The 19,889-nt window shown below is 41.4% G+C and overlaps 1 protein-coding gene across 3 annotated transcripts in view; it reads left to right on the top strand.

Moving 5' to 3' along the window:
- Positions 1 to 19,889, top strand: part of EYA2 (EYA transcriptional coactivator and phosphatase 2) — a 151,327-nt gene that overhangs the window by 15,752 nt on the left and 115,686 nt on the right. The gene's annotated exons all lie outside the window — the stretch shown is intronic.

Here is a 19,889-nt window from a genome sequence, read left to right as displayed (position 1 = left end):
GTGGCAGCGCTTTGAAGTGTGAGTGTAGTCAGAGCGGCAGCGCTGGGAGAGAGCTCTCCCAGTGCTGCACGTAAACCACATCCCTTACGGGTGTAGCGTGCAGCGCTGGGAGCCGCGCTCCCAGCGCTGCTGCCCTGATTACACTGACGCTTTACAGCGCTGTATCTTGCAGCGCTCAGGGGGGTGTTTTTTCACATCCCAGTTGCAGCGCTGTAAAGTGTGAGTGTAGCCAAGCCCTTAGATAACTGCTCACACAAATGGGGCGTTGTTGCCATATTTGCATTCTTTTCATTGCAAATATGACCTGGACAATCTTGAATATTTGGAAGTCTTATAATAAGAGTAATATCTGCACTCATTGAGATCTTTGAGCTCAAAGATCTCAAAGCCCTTGACAAGTACTACTAACTAGGCCTCCCATCTAACCTGTATAGTAGCAGTGTTTTACTGCAGACAGGTCTGCATATAAAAACAACCTCAAAATTCCTACTTTTTTTTTTTTTTTGAGGAAAAAGACTTCTTACTCTGCTTGAGTTATAGTCTAACCTTTCTCCCAGATTTTGTGTGTAAGAAGTGCAGTTCAAAGATAAGCTGCTGAGTACCAAAATATAAGGGGAACTATAAACAGCATCTGTCTGTAAAACAGGAATTGTCTTTCACTGGGCACGGTTGAATGAATGTGTGATTGGTGTAATGATTTTAATTCCTACTTCTTGCTTGCCTGATATTTTTTTAAGTTATTTTTGAGTTGGGATTTTGGATGGTTGAGATAATGCCTGTGGGCACACCTGGGGCCTCAGATGCCTACAGGCCTATTGACTTTGGATCCATGGCCTTACTGAGCCTGAAATTACTGAAATGGGGAAGTTCTGCATTTTCATAAAAATAGTTAATCAGGCCCCATTTGGTGATGCCAGTGAACTCAGAATAGTGTTCCATTTGATTCACCAAGAAGCTCCTAAGAGGAGTTCCAAGCAGGAGGAACCAGTCAGGCACCATCTTAAAATTGAAAGGAAGAAGCTTTTGCTCCAGCATCTGGCTTGCTTGCCTGTAATGGCTGCTAGCCTCTAGCTATATGCTTGCCATCAAGGGGTGGGAGTTTAACAACATGCAACATGTAAGATTAGACATGTGCTCGCAAGTAACTTGTAGCCAGACAGCAACTCCATCAACACTAAATGCTGGTGCCAGTGAGACCACTGGTTAACATTTGCAACCATGTACCAGCTTCCTGAGACTGAATAAAGCCACAAGAGCCATGACAATCATCCTGAATAAGTATTAACCTCTTTTGGTTTTGTTGCGTTTTCTAATCTTTCTTAGTAGAGGGACACCTCTACCTCAGCATTTAGACTTGTATTTAATTGCAGCAGATGGCTAGGAGTGAGTGTGTGTGTGGCTAGAACCCACAGTGGCTAGTGTGTGTGGCTAGAACCCACAGAATTAATTTGAGAATGGGGCCTATAGGATAATTCCTCAAATACCTAAAACAACCCTAGGTTAAACAACCTTGTCTAAAAGATCACTCATGCATGTATTTCTGGGTTAGGAGTTATGGTTTATCCTGAGAAATCATATGATTTTCACCTATATTTGTCATTTGCATATTAAAATATAACAAGCTGCATCGTCTTTAATCGTATGGGAATGTTTTATTGTAATACCTATGTTTGGGGGCTAGGGAAAGAGAAGGGATTAGCTGTCACCTAACCAGTACATTAAATTGGGCCAACTACCTTAATTGGCATCAGTGCCTGTAGTCTTAACATTGGCTTCAGCTTGGGAGTGACTTGAGCCTCCCTGTATCAGATATTTGGTTGGAACAAATATATTGATTGGCACTAAGCTTGATAATGCCTTATTGCTTTTTGACACTGATAGCTAAACAATACTGCTGCCTTCCCAAATTACATAAAGAGTTTTTCGTTTATCAACCTGGTAATTAGATTAGTTTGATTTGATATTAACCCACTTTCTTAATTTGAATGGTTTACATATTTTATCTTGTTGCTTATTTAGTTTGATTAACATAATAAATTGGAAATCTGTGTGGTTTGGATGTTTCTTCCCTAGACTTTTGGCCTCTCAACCTGAGGAATCTCCAGAATAAATAAGAGGTCATGACCCAGCCTCAACATCATCTATAAAACTGGTCTGGTGCCTGAACTCGAACACTGTTGGTTTTTGAGGAAATGTCGACATAGATATTGATAATTTATTTCGATAAGTAATGTGGTCTCCAAAAGCTTTGTGGGTCTGGTTAGTGGATATGAGCCAGTCAATCTAAAGGCTGACCAATTCTCCATAATAAGTCTATACTCTTCACGTTACACATAGGAAAAATGAGACTTGGAGGTTAAGTGACATACCCAAGGTCACATCGCAAGACAGTGGTAGGGTTGTGATTAGAATCCCACCCAAGCTCTTGCACTAACCACTATATTGGCTGCTTATGCTTTTTACCAGATGTAGTTATAGCAATCCCTAAATTTGTTTTCCTTGTCTATACACTTTGGAAACCACATTTTAATTAGCTTGTCCACATGACAATTCTCCTTTAAGCCAAGTTAATAGAATTGATTGACTAGCTATTTTAATTACTGAGCATAGACTACATATCTACAGAAAAAACCTACTTCTCTCTGAAAAAAGCGTATTATATTTTGGTTCTTGATTGAAACCAACCCAACTTTAATTTCACAGTTTGCTGCCAACAGCTGCCTTAGTAAGACAGAACAGTTGTAATAAATGACATTTATTTAAAAACAAGAAAAATGAAAACCTAGTTCCAGCTGGATTTAGGAGACTGAGCATATTTGTCTTGCATATAAAGCTGCCATCCACAAACATTTCAAATTATTTTTCATTTGTAATAATCAGGATCAGACTTTATTTTTTTTAAGTATTGGGGAAAAGCACAATATATTAGAAACATAGTTTCATTCAAAGGCCATTAGTTATTGAACCCTTTCCAAAGCCATGCAACTAAAAAATTTCAGGGAAACTCACATAATAGTTTTAAGCATTTTTATGAACTATTTGGAGGAATAGTTTATGATGTACACAGTCAAGCTAGACAGACGCATATATGCATCTATTACATTTACTCTTTTATTGCTGAAAACCATGCAGCTGATGAGCACTTTCCCTTTTTACCAGTGGGAATCTTGGTAGAATTATGGAACTGTATTTGCACATGGAAGAAATTAGTTCACGTGGCCACAAATAGAATGAACACTCTGAGCCCTATAGCTCAGAGCACACAGAAATATATTGCCAGTAACTAGCTCCTCTGTCAACATACTCACACTACTAATATAACCAAGTCTCTGTAGTACCCTGTCATCCCAAAGGATCAACCCTTGACTGAGTCAGACTACACTCAAGGATAAGTGGAATAAAACCCAACTTGCTTTTTAACAATGCACAGGAACACTATACAACCTCTTAGGAAAGGACATTTGTCTCCAGAAAGTTTTGGGAAGGCAGAACATAACTAAAAGAGAAAAATTTGGCCAGATTTGAAATTATCACCCTTACATCTCATGGTCAGGTCTTTAGCGACCATGAGTAATTAAGATGTTGGTTTTATGACTTATCTAAGAGATGGCACCATGCTTCCAGCAGCACTGTAAACCCTAATGCTATGCTGGTATAAGTATACAATATTTTCCTCAGAGAGATGTCTGTAAATTCCTCAATGCCTAGTGCAGACTCCTCAGAGAAAGGACTTGGTTTTGGTTGTCTTTAAAGTACAATGTACACATGGTGCTGCCATATGTAAATAACCCTGTAGAATCACCAGCGCTACATAGGTGATCCTTGAAAGTTTCTCCATTCAAAAACTGAATTGGCTGACTCCTCCTTCAGCCTGGTTTACGCTTAAAATTTATACCAACATAGCTATGTCGATCAGGAGTGTGAAAGAAAAACAACCCTATGGCCCCATATGACACAGCTATGCCGACAAAAGCTCCATGGTAGAAGCAGCTATGTTGACAGAGAAGGGCTTGTTGACAGAGAAGGCCTTTTGACATAACCAATGTCATTCGGAGAGGCTGTGTTCCTACACCGCCTGAACTCCTCCTCCTGTTAGCGTACGCTGAGTTTACCCTAGGGGGTCAGCTAGCGTAGCTATGCCGACATGGGATTTGTAGGGTAGACATAGCCTTAGTTTGAGATCTCACAGAATTACAGTGGGTCATACAAAATCAGTAGTTGTTGATACCTGTGTTTGATATATTGACGTGTCAAGACACTTTCCTATTATCAGGAACTAGTTTTCAAACCAGCTTTAACTGGATCTATTTTTATACCCAGAAACTATGGACACAAATACTTGCATCTGCATTTCTGACAGGTACGTATCTGATTTCTGGGGCAAGTACTTAGACATTTAAAAGACATAAGTTTTGCTTGAACTTGCATATCTTAGATTGATTTCTCTCCCCCTCCCCCCCAGTGTAGACCAGGCCTAAGACTGCTCTCTCTGCCAGCAAAATAATCAAAAGTGTGTGTTTAGTGTGCGTGTGTGCGGGGGAAGTAGAGGGATAGTTTTTATGGGTTCTGAAAAAGCAGAACACGTTTCTAGCCAGGATTGGGTGGTGGGGAGAAATAATGTCTTCTGCAAAGATGACAATGCCTCACCTTTGTGTGGGGAGAAATGTTAGATTTTTTTTTTAAATGCATGTGTATGTATGTATAAAATACTTGGGCCAGAAACACTCAAAAGAACTGAAAAACATGAATCTATACATCCAAAACAATCTATTCCCAACTCTACAATATTTACACTTAGATCTAATACACAGAACAGTGTGTAGAGTCCTTTTCAGACATTTGATCTATACTGTCCATAGTTCTTCTATATACACAAAGGGATTTACTGCTTTGTAATCAAGCTGCTCAAGAAAAATGTTGTCTTTATATTCACTGGGGATGACTGTAATAAATTAAAATGGCTTCCCATTAGCCCTCAGTACTTAGCTGAACCACTTAAAATTACTTTGGACTTTGCCCTCGTCTGACCTCTTCACCTCTGCTCAGGCATTACTGCTGCTTGGAACGTAGCAGCAGTGGTCCGAGAGCCTCACTTTTGTGAATGAAGTTATGAATCATTTCAGAGCTGGAAACAGAGCACCCAGCACAAAGTGACTTCTGAGTCACAAAGAAACATTTAGCAGCTCTAAATGTTCAGAGACATTTCTCTTATGCATCTTATTTGTGGACAGTCAATGTCATTCTAGATATCTCAGTGACAGAGGAACCCAGTAGTGGCAAAGTCCTGTGCAAATTCCTTTGTTCTCTTTGTAAGGATACGTGTGCAAAATGAAGATAATAGGCCTATTAACAAAATACACCTTTTTATGGCAAAAATTGTTTCACCCTGTAGGGACAAAATCACCAAGTTACACACTTGCCTGACTGGTGCATAATTTCACGTGGTTAGTTTTTATTGAAATTTATTTAAACAAGCATACAAAACCCCATAGGAAGGATGTAATTTTGTCATAGTGTGAAGCATTCTATGTCACCTGTTTTATTACATATTCTACTCTCCATTTTCTACTGGATACCAGACTAACATGTCATATACATACTGATTCAGAGGCAGTAACACATGAATAAAGCTGGAGTCCTCTGCAACCGCAAACAGGAATCAAGGCTAACATGATACACAATATGTGCAGTTGTTTTGGATTATCATTTTACTTCAGATACAGACCAGTTAGACATGTAGAGATGAAAGGCAATTAAACCCCTTTCCCAGTCCCTTGAGCCATCCTGGCTGTCTCTCTCTCCTCCTTATACTCTTATTTCTCAATTGAACAACCATTTTGTTATTTACACAGAACAAAACTAAAGTTGAGCTTTGAAAATGGTCCTAGAATATTTGACATGGTAACGAGAGCTTCTAGGACGGCAGTTGTCATGATCTAAGACAGTGTCAGTGGGACATCAGAATCTGCAGAACAACACATTAGACCCAAGATGTTGTGGCAGGGCTGGAGGAGACAGCTTCAGGAACAGATGTGGAGAAATAGGTGAAGTCAGCAGGGTTGCCAACTTTCCGATTTCTGAAAACTGGAGACTACAGCAGGAGCATTGGAACCTCCCCCCACCCTGCCTCTTTCTCACAAGACTCCACCCCCTACTCATGCTTTCCTCCCAGCTCTCTTGCTTCTCCCCCGCTTCTTCGTTGTCTCTCAATCTTCTCCTCTTCCTCCCCACCCCCACTCCAGCTGGGTTTCCTCTGCTCTGGGTCTGTGATAGAAGCGTCAGACCCTGACAAGGAGTCTGCCTTCCCATGAGATGCAGGTAGGAGGCAGCCCCAACTGAGCAGAGGCTGGCATGGGTTGATGACCTAGTGCCACCCCAGCCCCCCTTCTCCTGATCACCCCGTGGTAACTGGACTTTTGGTGTCTGCTTAGTACATCTGACCAAACACTGTACAGGTTCTCTTTAAACTGGACTTTCCGTTTGAAAATCAGACACCTGGCAACCTGCCTAGTAGGGTCCCTTGGAGTATCCCAACAAAAATATAAAAAGTGGGGGGGACACAATGGAATAGCGGAGGAAAGGTGATTATGAAAATCAAGAAGTTTAAAACGATTGGTTTAATATCAAAGATCTGACCAGATAAACTTCTTGTCAGTATCCTGGGAAAAGATGCTGTACAGTTTCAGAATTATGCTTTGCACACTGGCTAAAGTATGGGAGATCCTGTTTGCATCTGGCTGTTGAGCCAGCACCCAGTTAACATCCCACTGCCAGGAGCTGTCACCTGAAATGATATCACTTGAATGAATAAGTCACTCGAGTCATGCTGTGCAGCTCTTGTGTATCCCCAGACATGAAACAAACTAGTCTTACACACCTGCTCCCAGAAAGCATTCTTTAGGATTGCACACTTCAGTATTCACACAGAATGTGGTACATTTTATAGACAGCAAGTGGATAAGACTCCAAAAATCTCCCAAACTCCTATTACAGAGGCTATTAAACAAGTCAGACATGGATCTGAGCACACCCTTCAGGAAAAACATTCTCTTGTAAGAAAGTGACAAGAGCAGATTAAATTTAAACTGCACTCAGGCAAAAACATTTTACTGTAAGCTTGTTTTCTAGGAGTGAAGCCTTGGAAAAGGACTGTGTTACCCAGAAAGGAAAAGGTTTCAAAAGTTTTCTAGAATTCCCTAATCCCCACTCATTTATAGGTTCAAAGCTTCAGTGTCTTCTTCACTGGATTAGGGCTATCCAGTCAGAGAACAGAAATAACACCCTGTGACTCATGACCAGTCATGACCAAGCACACAGCTCATATTTTGGGTTATTAATTCCACAGTTAAAGACAACTCAACCTGCATAAATTTGAATGAATGAATAAATAAATGAGGGAACTGCAGTCTGCCTGTGGTTATTTCACAGGAAGGAAAATTTATCAAATATTTGCTCAGAGCCATTAACTCTTAAAGCTAAGACCAGCAACCCAGCATCACTGGCATTTTCTAGTCAAGAGGAAGCCAAGGCTAAGATTACATTGAGTGCTACAGTTTGGGTCTGTGGTGCTTTGGCAGAATTGTGTGAGGTGGCTAGGGGAATTTGCACAGAATTTGGCTGAAAAATACGACAAGTTAAGGCATTTGAGACTGTTTTTGGAGTCGGTATTAAAATATGACGGGCCCATGGGGCTGCAGGCGCAGGGGAATGACTGCAGGAGGTTGATGTAGGGGAGGGGAACCACGTTCCCCAGCATTTTAAGGTTTCTTTCAAGATGCTAGTACCTTCACACACTCACTTTAATTATTGAGAGGACAGCATACCAAGTAAAGCAAATCACCTAGCAAGTCTGGTAGACATTCCAAGACAGACTCTGGGTTGAATGTATGCGTAAGAGTTCAGAAACTGTGTATGTGTGTGTTTTGCAGAGACCAGAACATACTATTTCTAATGATTGCAGGAAAGCTCACATCAAAACACTCGCTTGTGAGAGGGCCATCTCTGGCATTTCATAAATCAGACAGGTACTAACGGTGCTGTTTGGAGACTTAATATCATTAGCAAGTTCATAATTTTCACTACTCTGTTGTAATTCATTTATGGCTTTTGGGATGAAAGACAGTCTATGCTGCCTCTGCCATGCTGAATCCATAGTGGGAAGAGTGTAGTGGAAATGGAGAGAAGAAACCAGACCTCATCCTTCATATTGCCTCTGTTGTTCTTGACTAAAATCTTAAAAAAACAACAACAAAATCAGCAGAGGCTCTCTGCTGCTTGACTCAATCAGCCATTTCTGAAGCCGACACATTAGGAGGAGGGATACTATTATTTGGCTCAGACTGAGATTTGTTTGTTTACAGATCTCAGTCTGGACACAGTGTACTGGTGCTTCAATAATCTTCAAAATTTGTAACATCTTGGACAAGAATATTAAAGTTCACAAAACTACATTAAAATATTAAATAGAAGAAATGCAGAGCTGAGTGTGAACAGCAGAGATGTCTACTTTTGGATGAGAATTAAATTTGAGGTAATTGTGGAAAGAACTGTGGGCTTACCCACAAGAGTCATCCCAGTCTCTTTGCCAAATTCTGGATAATTATATTCAGCCTATCTAGATTTCCCCCTGGAGTTTTATTTGGATATTGAATTTTGTCTCAATTGTTCTTGGAACTGAAGATGTTGCAGCGTGCAGTGCTAAAATGAGGGGAAAGTTCTGCTCCAGAAGGTGCTGAGTTCAAGTGTGACCTCTGTATATAGGTTTGTAGTGTATGTAAAACGTTTTGAGATGTTCCTGGATGAAAGATACTGTATAAATAGAAATGAGTTTACATTGCTTCCCCTCTTGTGTAACTCCTTAGTAGTTTTATAAGCAGAACAGGCATAGACAAAGCACAAATGTTTAACTCTCTTACAGGGATTAAGTTGCCTTGTTTCACTCACTGGTTTACAGAAGCATTTCAGTTCCTTTGTTCTTTTCAATGCTGCAACACAGTTTGTGGTTCAGAGGGATGGATAGTGAGATTCAGTTTTATATCCACATATCAGATAAAGTGATTTGTAAGTGACCAGACCTACACTTAGATTTTCTCTTGACAGGTCCTTTTGCTTAATCGTAATTAATCCTTCCACTAAAACAATTTGATTAATTTAGTAACCAGTAGTCAGGTGGTATTTCAGGTGCTGCCATGTATTGCACTAGCTCAGAGACCACCAAATACTCATTTTTGTTTTGGATGAGTCACACAACTCCATAAACCCACTGAATAAATCTACTTTGAGCCAGCTGTTAACTGGGTTTCTTCAGTTCTCATGATACACCAGTGGATCCCAGTCACTTTCAAACTTGAACTGTTTTTAGTGCTTTGTATAGCACTGGTCATATTTTATAGAGCAGGATTAGAAATATATTGCTTTGTGCTTCACAAATGACTTAAAAAATATCCATGACTCAGCTTCTTTTATGGAAAAATCTGAGTTTAAATTTTTGGTGTAGGAAAATTTAAGTGTCCTCAGCATCAAACTTTTTAAAAAAAATCAGATCCCGGATTATAATTTCACATCAAGGTGTTTGTGAGCATTTCAAAGCAAATGGACCACATGGTAGGGTAGGAGGACAGAGAAATGCAGCTACTGCTGCTTTGGGTAGGTTTTATGTTATGTAAATTTTTGTTTTGTTTTTTCAAAGAATGTCAAGGTATATTGCCACCTATAATGATAACTACACAGAGATGCCACCATGTGTAGTTTAGTTATAATTAGGGAGATGTCTTAAAGAGGGAGATGTTTTTAAACCATCTCTGTATAATTGTAGTCAGATTAGGGTTTTCTGCTTCCCTCTGACAGCACTCTTTAGGGAAAGGATTCCCCAGACCAGAATTCGGGGGAGTAAGAAGGTCTTTTGTTAATAGATTTGTTAGGCTGGGAAAGGCTTCATGTGGGAATCCTTATTGTCTTTCTCAATGTTTCGAAACATGTGCCTCCAATATGATTCATTAACATTCAGGAATTATGCCAAGAACCAAACCCAGGATTTCAAGATGTCACTTGAGATCCAGTACCAGGAGCTCACATTAAATGGAACCAGTTCCCTAGTTCTAGCATCTGGATTCCAAACCTAAATAAACAACTATGAAATGAATGCATTAGTCGCTAGGCTCCCAGGGAATGAGAGACCTACAGACAGACCTACATAATCTTCCTGCTACCAGCATGTAAGACTAGCAGCTGTCCTAGGGGTTAAGACATTGGTTATGCTTAATACTTAGGCTTGGCAGAATTTGATATTTATTTTTTAATATTTTAACAGATAATATCCATGTTTATTTATAAGTGTTTTTTTTTCAATTTATTTACATTTTCACAGTTGCAGGAAAATATTTAATGACTGTAGATGTTGAGATGCACAAAGTTTTATAACCACTAAACACAAATTGTCAGCATCGCATACAAAATATATAAAGTAAATATCCTTAAATCAGACTCTACTAAATTCTTAAGCAGGACTTCTTTTACTTTTAGATTGATGGAAGTTTTTGTTGTTGGTTTGTGGGTGTACAATGAAATTGATGTTTCCCAACATTTACTGAGTTGGAAAAAAAATCTAATTCTTCTAAGTCTATTAATTTTCAACATGGAAAAATTTACTGATGCTGGAGAATGTACAGCATTTCTAAGGTCAATTCTAGACACATCGGATCAGAATTCGTTGGGAAAGCAGACTACAGAGAAATTTGAGAGGAAAATTTTGGCTTTATGAGGTGGCGGCAGAGGAGAGAGGAATGCACTCTAGTGGACTGAGATAGGAGCTAGGAACTCCTGAGTTCCTTCTCTGCCTCCCTGTGTCTCTTAGGCACACAGATTAGGAGAATGCACCTCCATCTGTAAAAGCATAATAAGGCACAAACACAAATGGACAGTCACCATGAAAATACTATTGGTTTTGAGGCCCTTCATCTACAGTATTTATGCCAACCCATCGACTTAGTATCTGAGAGTATCACAATGAATGTATATACCATCATAGCATCATTGTGAGGCAGGGCAGTGCTATTATCCCTGTTTTACAGATGGGGAACTGAAGCACAGAGAGACTAAGTGACTTGCCCAAAGTTACGCAAGAAGTATGTGGTAGTGCAGGGAATTGAACCTAGGACTTGAGTCCTAGGCTAGCGCCTGAACCATTCATCAGGCTGCCGTTTCTGAATGCTGCGTTTTAGACCAATTGAAATGACATAAAACTTTTCCCCAAAAAGCATTTTGCTGAGGGTGCGTTTTGAGGTCAGTGTTGAATGAGGGGTTGTTGGGAATTCTTGTAATGCTACAGTACAGAGCTGTTAAAGTGAAACAGGCTCAGAGAAGACTCTCAGATTGTATCTATTTCATCCCCCTTCAACTTCCTCATGTGAGTGAAACAGCATTAAACATTGTGCCTTTTGCTTTGCTTCAGAGGAGCCACACCTCTACTCTTGGGGTGAGAGAGATGAATTGTTGTGCTTTCGTTTGAGCACAAGATGAGGTTTTGGCTCCTGGATATTCCTGCTCAATGCTTAGCTTGAGTACTGGTTAGTTTGTGGTGGCTCGTGTCAGTGAAATACTGGGATAAAGAAAAGGCATCCTTGCATGATGCTTGCAGATGGACTAGTTATATGGTGACTGTTTCAGTTTACAGATGTTAAATGTTAGTAGCCAGAAGGGATGGTTATTTAGTTCTTTTCCCTATAGTGATCAGGTGCTACATTGCAAGGGGAACAAAACTAGGTGAGAGAAAGAAATCTAATGTGTTGGAGTTGGCATTTTATTTGTTTTATTGCCATGTATAATCCCTATGATAATTGCCTTTTTTTGTTCTGTCAGATTGTTACTCAACCATCAACACTGCACATGTCTTGGAGAACTTGCTTCGAGACAGTGATGCCATAGATCAAAAATTTAAGATTTAAGTCTAGGGAAAGCTACCTTCTTAGTAGCACATGGTACAGACTTTCCCTCATAATAGCAAGGAGAAGTTAGTTTGCATTTATCTATTCATTCTCATTTCCCACTGAATATAGAGGATGAAGCTTTTTCTGAAATAATTTGACTGGATACTAGAGAGCTGCCATTTTGCTGTACTTGCAAAGAGTTTTCTTGAATTGCAACTACTTCGGAGTCTTGTGAATGAAGCTGTCTCTTTGGGATTTTGAATCCCTTCAGCCTTGTGTTTGCAAGTGATGACTGACTCCAGTTGATCCGGCATTGGATCCCTGACAGGTGAACTACAGGAGGCCTCACAGGTGATGAGCTTCATTGCCAAAGACTATGCTGAAAGCTGAAACAGCATTTCCAAGGATAGCTGTTTCATTGATTGGTAGTTGGGGGAGGGAGGGGAAATGTTTGAGGAACCAGAAATTGGCTTTGAGATGAGGATTCTTTCATTGTAGCTGTAAATGTGTCCTCTAAAGCAGGGGGTCTCAACCTTTCTTTCTGGGCTCCCAAAAACATGCTATAAAAACTCCATGGCTCACCTGTGCCACAACAACTGTTTTTCTGCATGTAAAAGCCAGGGCCAGCATTAGGGGATAGCAAGTAGGGCAATTGCCTAGGGCCCCATACAAAGCTAAATTACTCAGAGTTTAGCTTCAGCCCCAGGTGGCAGCGCTCAGGGCCCCCAGATTCAGCTTTGCACAGTGGGGCTTTGGCTTTCTGCCCTGGGTCCCAGTGAGTCTAATGCCAGCCCTGTGTAGTGGACCCCCTGAAACCTGCTTGCGGGCCCCCAGCCCCCTGCTTGAGAACCGCTGCTCTAAAAGGTAATAATCATTTATAGTCGTTATTGGAAATTTTGCACATGACTAGATCTGACAGTTTTGCTCTGCAAGTTTATTAGAGCCAAAGGAAGGAGTTGGGATGCATATACTAGCTGATTTAAGTCAGTTTGTTTAAAACAAATAAGTTCTGCCTGCCCATGGAAATGCCCTGCAAGTATGTGCCAATGCATGTTAAGGAGTTTTATTGTGCTTGTGTATTCCTACAAGCAATGGCTGCCTGCACGGATTATTCCTGTAACAAGTACAAACAAAACAGTGAGGGTTTCATAGTTACTGTTGAGGATCAGACAGACATATGCATGAGCCTCAATACCTAGGGCCTGCTTTGGAATGTGCCTGCAAGGCTCTGCTACTCCGGCTTTGGTGGTAGCCCAGATTCAGGGTGGAAAACCTTCTGTACCACAGGCCCCCATTTCTGACTTGTGCCCATCTTCACCAGGCAACCAGAATTTGAGCCCTTAGGAGCCAACATGGGAATTTGGGATGGAATATAGAGCTGTCATTCTGGAGGTCCTGGTGCAAATGTACAACAGATTAGTAGTGAATGAAAGTTATCAGATGGCAGTCTGGTTGTGTGAAATAAACTGGTGGCATCAGTCCTGTCCCAAGCAGATGTCCACATCACAAAAACCACCAACCCACTTCCCTGCAATGAGCAAGGAAAATAACTGGAGAGCAGTGAAAAAACACTGAGAGCAGACCGGAAGACTTGCACTGTTGTCAGTCATAAAGATGTTATATGGATTTTTAAAAGAACATCAGTCTCCACTGGTTCAGCACCATCTATCCGTACAAAATTCCCTTGTAAAGAACCCCTGAAAAGAAAGACTAATTCAGACCTGTGCATTCTCTCTTTGTTCCATACAAATCTGTATTTTCTTTGAGTAAACCCAATCCACTGTGAATTGTGATTCTGCACAAAGGTTTGGTTGGCTAACAGCCAGCTAGAGGCTTACTGTAGGTTCAGTTTGGTGTGGAAGTGAAAGTGAATACCTGCTGCCAAAAGGATGGTTTTCTTATGCGCTGGACTTGACTAGTGACCTGTATTATGGTAACACCTTTTGTCAGAGAAACCTAGCAGCTAGTAATAAAATTCCTTAGGCTAAGTGGCTAAACTGCCAGCACCTTGTTTGTTACTGTAATTGAGAGCTGTAGCCTCTTCAAACATCATTTTAGTTACTGCTTTGCATTCTATTTGTAAGATGCATTTTTGGCCTTTTGCATGGGGAAAGGTGGAAAAGGAATAAGAAGGCTAATTAAACTATTTAAAGGCAATTCTTACAGAAAAGAACCAGTTCAGGTGTTTGTATCCCTGCAATCTTTGGTAGGTGATTCAGATCCTGTTTGCTTTTGTTTAGTAATACCACCTTCTGGAAGTACCATTCTTTATCTGAACTGACTTTACAAAGAGGAATAGGCTCATTTGTGTGTACTGTGTCTGGAATATTTGTTGTTGGTTTTTCTAGTTTTGTCCTCTCCTTTTTGGATCTTGCTGAGCTTTGGCATTCATCAGTGGTTGGGGCACTAGTGTCACTGCAGACTGTGCCCCAAGAGCGAGCTGGTTGACAACACTACCATCAGTAATCAGTCCGTTGAAGCCTTTCCTGGGTACGATGAGAATTAATTTAAAGTTCACTGCTTCCTGATTCTGCTCTCACCAACACCAACTTAAGCCATGTCTACACTGCCATTTATATTGGTATAACTTATATCGCCTGGGGATGTGAAAAAAACACGCCCGTGAGCAACATAAGTTACACTGACATAACTGGCAGTATGCACAGTGCTATGTTCATAGAATATCAGGGTTGGAAGGGACCTCAGGAGGTCATTTAGTCCTACCCCCAGCTCAAAGCAGAACCAATCCCCAGACAGATTTTTGGATGGGAGAGCCCTCTCCTGTTGGCATAGAACATCGGTACAGCTGTGCTGCCATAAGGTCTCTAATGAAGACATAGCCAATGAAATAATTTGTTTGGCTGCTTCTCCAAAAACTGATGTGAGATCAGTACAAGACCCATCGGAGGCGCAGTATGAATCAAACTGCTTCCAGTGAGTCACTATGGGAGGAACAGGAGGAGGGGAGCTATTGGTCTAATGGAGCTCTCCCTCCACCCCAAACACACAGTTGTGTTATGCTCTACTTGTCTCTGCTTACACACCATGTGCTCACTTACAAAGGAAAAAATAGTGCATTGTTTTCTCACCTCCCAGTATGGATCAAAGCAATCCCATTGCAATGCCAGGTGACCATCACCCCACTCATGCTCCAGATTTCTGCCACAGAAAATACCGGCACTAATAAATATTTATTTTTGCATGGCTACATATTCTAGACAAGACATTCACTTAGGTAATGAGGTTCTGATTTTAAAATAAGAATTAGAATAAAGGATGGAACCTCATGATTAGGGCTGCAGGCTTGTCATGATGACAAAAAAGTCATGGATACTGTGACTTCCATTCCTGAATGCTCTAGGTGGGTCACCTGACTGGCCTGGTGAACAGGGGAGACTCCTGTGGGAGCGGGGGTTGGAGAGCAGGCCTACCATGCACTCATCCCGCAGTGGCAGCTCCTATGTCTCATGTGTCTGAGCCTGGCTTCCTACTCCAAGTGTTGTAATGTTGCTCAGGTTTGGCTCTGCCAACCCTCTGTGGGGCACAGGAGCCATCGCTGACAATGCTCAGGTGAGTGCAGGGCAGGCTTGCTCTCAACCCTGGGACCAAGCAACCCCACCGTGCCCACCCCAAGGGTCTCCCTTTCTCACTGAGCTGGGATTAGATTTGTGGTAATGGGGTGGAGGGTGTTGCTGTGGGTGGTCACTGCCCCCTTAGCGGGGCGAGGAGGTGGTGGCAGTGGAGCAGGATGACAACAGTCTACTAGGATTTTGAAGAATTGAATGTCTTTGTCCAGGCATTTTGTGTTCAAGTCGAAAGTCATGGAGCAGTCATTAAACCTGTGATTTTTACTAAAGTTACCATGGCTGCTCCACGATTTTGATAAAAATGCCATGACAAATCTGCAGCCCGGCTGAATTTCCTGTGAAATTGCAAGCCTGATATGCATGCATAGTTGCCAGTATTGCATGCCCAAACTGTGTGTGCAAATGGATAGCTAAAGACCCAGCATTAATTTGTGCACACAATTCCACTCAAGTGTGCAAATTAGGCAAGCAGTTTTTGCATATATGGTTCTAATTAATCTCAACAATTTTGAGCTAGGTCATATGCAAATTGAGGAAGAAGTGATTAAATAATTTATACAAGGCCAGTGAGTTGGTGCAGAGCTGCGCATAGAACCCTGGAGTTGTTCTGCCTTAGACTTCTCTGCTGTAACCTCTAGATAATGTGTCCCTCCCTTGGTTTTTGATAACCAAGTAGTGTTCTATCTGGCCCAGGATATGAAGACCACAGGGAGGATATATATTTTTTTTAAATAAAGAAAAGAGGGTGGTGCACTCTCCAGCTCAAAGACCACATGCTCTCTTCAAATAAATAAGAATGGTTGTGGCAGAGAAATGTTGGAGGTTCTTAGTGTGGATTTATTAAAAGTTTAAACATTTCTCCACAGTATTCAGCTGAATCCAAACTGCTGCCCTGACTCAAAGCCAGTACAAAAGATACTGAGAAATAATCACTTTGAATTTCAAGAAACACTAGGAGATGAATACGTCCTTGCTCACTTACTGTAAAAGTTACATTTTGGTCTCAGTATTAGATATATTGAGAGTGGAATTCATGGGTCTTAGTGAAGATCAAAACAGTGAAAGCAAATTTGAATAGCTTCAGGGCTTGCCATTCAAGGACAGATTAACTTTAGTTCCAGGACTTGCACTCTGAGAGAGCTGCTGAGTTATTTAATAGTATATACACTTCTACCCCGATATAACATGACCCGATATAACACAAACTTGGATATAACACAGTAAAGCAGCGCTTTGGGGGGTGGGCTGTGCACTCTGGTGGATCAAAGCAAGTTCAATATAACAAGGTTTCACCTATAACGCGGTAAGATTTTTTGGCTCCTGAGGACAGCGTTATATCAGGGTAGAGGTGTAGTACCAACTGTATCCAAATTCATCTTGATGGCTATTGCTATGAAATAGCATACAAAGCTTTGTCCACTAGGGTCATTACTAAGGATGTTCAGAGCAGGGAGAGAATGAAAGGTAAGGCAATAGGTCTGTCTAGTTTGAATGGACATGATAGCAGATTTTCTAAGCACTAAATCCATGATTCACCACAGAACAGTATACATTTTTGTGCACTCAATATTACAGTAATCCTTAACACTAAAACAGTAATTTCATCCAAAAAATTTACAAGACGGGTGGAAGATTATGCCCATTTTACAGGCAGGGAAATAGAGGCACAGAGAGGCTAAATGACTTGACCAAGGTTACACAGCAAGTCATCTGCAAAACCAGGACAGGGGTCCAGGTTTCTTGACTCCCAGTGGAATGGGCTTCTTTAGTCTTGCAGAAATGGGAGGAAAGAATCCTTCCAAACAAAGGTCAAACAGCCTCCAGGAGAATCGCCTGCCTGCCATACTATTCTCAAACTATGAAAAGGACCTTACCTTCTACTGCTCCCATGAACATGCTTAATCGACAATTACTCAATGTACTTGAACCACAAATTCTGATTTAGTGATGCTTTAACAAAGACCACAGCAAGGAAACCACAGAGGGAAAAAAAAATCAGACAATTAAGAGAAAATAAGCAATTAGGAGAACCAACTTTTGGGAGCTAGGGGTTTATACTCCTTGCTATTCCATAATATATTAATGGACTGCCACAATTTCTTCACATGAAGAACTGAGGGATGGGTAAGATGCATAAATTTCTGACTCCTATGCTGAGTCAGAACAGTACAGGGTCTTCAGACACACTATTAAAATGCAGTAGATTGTACTTGCTGTCTTTGAATGTAACTCAGTTTTAAAGGCACTACCATGTCTGGCATTCCCCTTGATATACAGGACATCACCTACAGCATGGCCTGTAAGACTAGCATTAGCCAAAGTAGAGTGTTAGTAGAGTATTAGTAAGTGTAATGGTACATTTTATCCCTCTGGAACAGTGATGAATCCACTGCCTCAGATTGCCCTTCAGGATGGTCTTCCCCAGGCTGGTAGGACGACTCAGCCCTCTCACCAAACTAAAGTCCTCCTGTGACAGGGTTGGGAATGTCCCCGTCCAGTGCTGGGGAAGTGCGCCCCATCACACTCCTAAACCCCAGTCAATATATTTGCCCTTCTTAGCAGGGGAGTGTGGACCAATGGCCAGAGACAACAAATTGGTCCCTGTTGGCAAGGCAGTAAGGCCCAGTGGCTATAGTCAGTGTTAGCCCCAGTGAGACAGGGCAATGCAGCCCAATGGCCTGCATCAATAGATTCACCCCTCTTTGCGGGGTAGCATAACTTAGTAGCTACAATCAGTGCAATCACCCCTTGGAGACAGGGCAATAAGGTTTAGTGGGCAGAACAGGGCAACCTGCTCTCCAACTTCGCTCCCCAGCAGGAGCAGCGGGTGGGTGGAATGGGTCAGGGCATGAAGGTGCTTATTTTTCTGGGCCACCCCAATTGGCCAGGGCCCCTGGGCATGAGCTCCATCGGTCCAGTGGCCAGTCCACCACTGAACATGCCAAATCACTAGCATTCGTGATTTGTCCCAGTAAGCACCAAGAGCAGGAACTATATCTGGAGAGATTATCTACCCTAGCATTTTCCCCTAAAATAACCCACCATTACTACCCCTAGCAGGTCTGCTCCACCAGTGGGAGTAATGGTGGGAGCACAGACCAGCCACAGATGTCTTAAAGCACATCTAGACAAATGGGCTGAGCTCTTCAAAGAATCTGAAGGGAGTTTTTTCCTCAGCTCCCACTGAAATTCCCTTTGACTCCTTTGAAAATCTCAGCCATGGTGGTTAAAATGCTGGCAGCAGCCTATCTGTACTACTACTTGGTATGTCACTGACTTTCTTTAACACATTTATTTAACATTCAATATATTTATGCCATGGTTTTCTATAACTTCTACTATGTAAGATCTGCCATCCTTAATTTCACTAAAGCAATTTGACAGACACTGTATCAAGGATTATTCAAAACAAAATGATGTTTGCATTTCCGTAGCACCTTTCATCCAAGAATCCTTAAGTGCTTAACAAACAAGTAACCATTCTAGCATCCCTGTAATTCAGGGAGATATCACTTCCATTTCATAGAAGAGGAAGCTGAAGTACAGAAAGGTGATGTGACTTAGCCAGGGTCACACAGAGAGCCTGTGTCAGAATCTACTTGTCTTGAAGCCCATTTATTCACTTTAGCCACAAAATTGTCCTCCTTCGTCAAGCTGTGTTGTGTGAATGGGAAAAAGTTGTCGAGCATTGTTCCTGAGAAGCACTCAGCTGTTTTCTGCAATAATTACTGAGTGTGCTTCTTAAGCAGCTGCTCTGTATTGGACTGACTGCATGTACCACACCTTCCCCAATGTTGCTGCAGCAATTACTTGTGTTTATTAAACAGCATGGTAAATAGATCTATAGAAGCAGGGTAGATTGCAAGAACACAAATGAACCTGCCTTGAATTAGGTTAAAGATACGCTGCAGCCTTTGGGGGAATGTGGCTCTTTCTTTATTTTTATTTGTACTAGAGTGGTAACTAGAGGCCCCAGCTGAAATCGGGGCTGCTTGTGCACATACCTGTGTAAGAGATGGTGCTTGTCCAAGAGATCTACAATCCAAATAAACAAGACACACGAGAAGAAAGGATAATAGAGGTGAAGAACTTGTCCACTGTCCTGTGACTAATCAATGGCATAGCAGGGAATAGAACACAGGTTTCCTGGGTCCTAGTCTAGTGCATGATCCACTGGACTACACTGCTTCTCACTGTAGACTATTATATACTCTCTCTTGTATAAGAATAAACCTGTCTTGTGTTTAGTTGGGAACATCTCCCTTTCTCACATGCATTCTTTTCTGTGGATTGATGAACAGAGGTGCTCTCTATTTTGAGCAACTGTGTTTTGCTGCTTTCCTTTTTCAGTGCAAACTTCCATGGGAAATCTGCATAA

The sequence above is a fragment of the Gopherus evgoodei genome, chromosome 14 (genome assembly GCF_007399415.2).
Source record: "Gopherus evgoodei ecotype Sinaloan lineage chromosome 14, rGopEvg1_v1.p, whole genome shotgun sequence".
Taxonomy (NCBI): Eukaryota; Metazoa; Chordata; order Testudines; family Testudinidae; genus Gopherus; species Gopherus evgoodei.
This window is presented reverse-complemented; position numbering and strand designations above follow the sequence as displayed.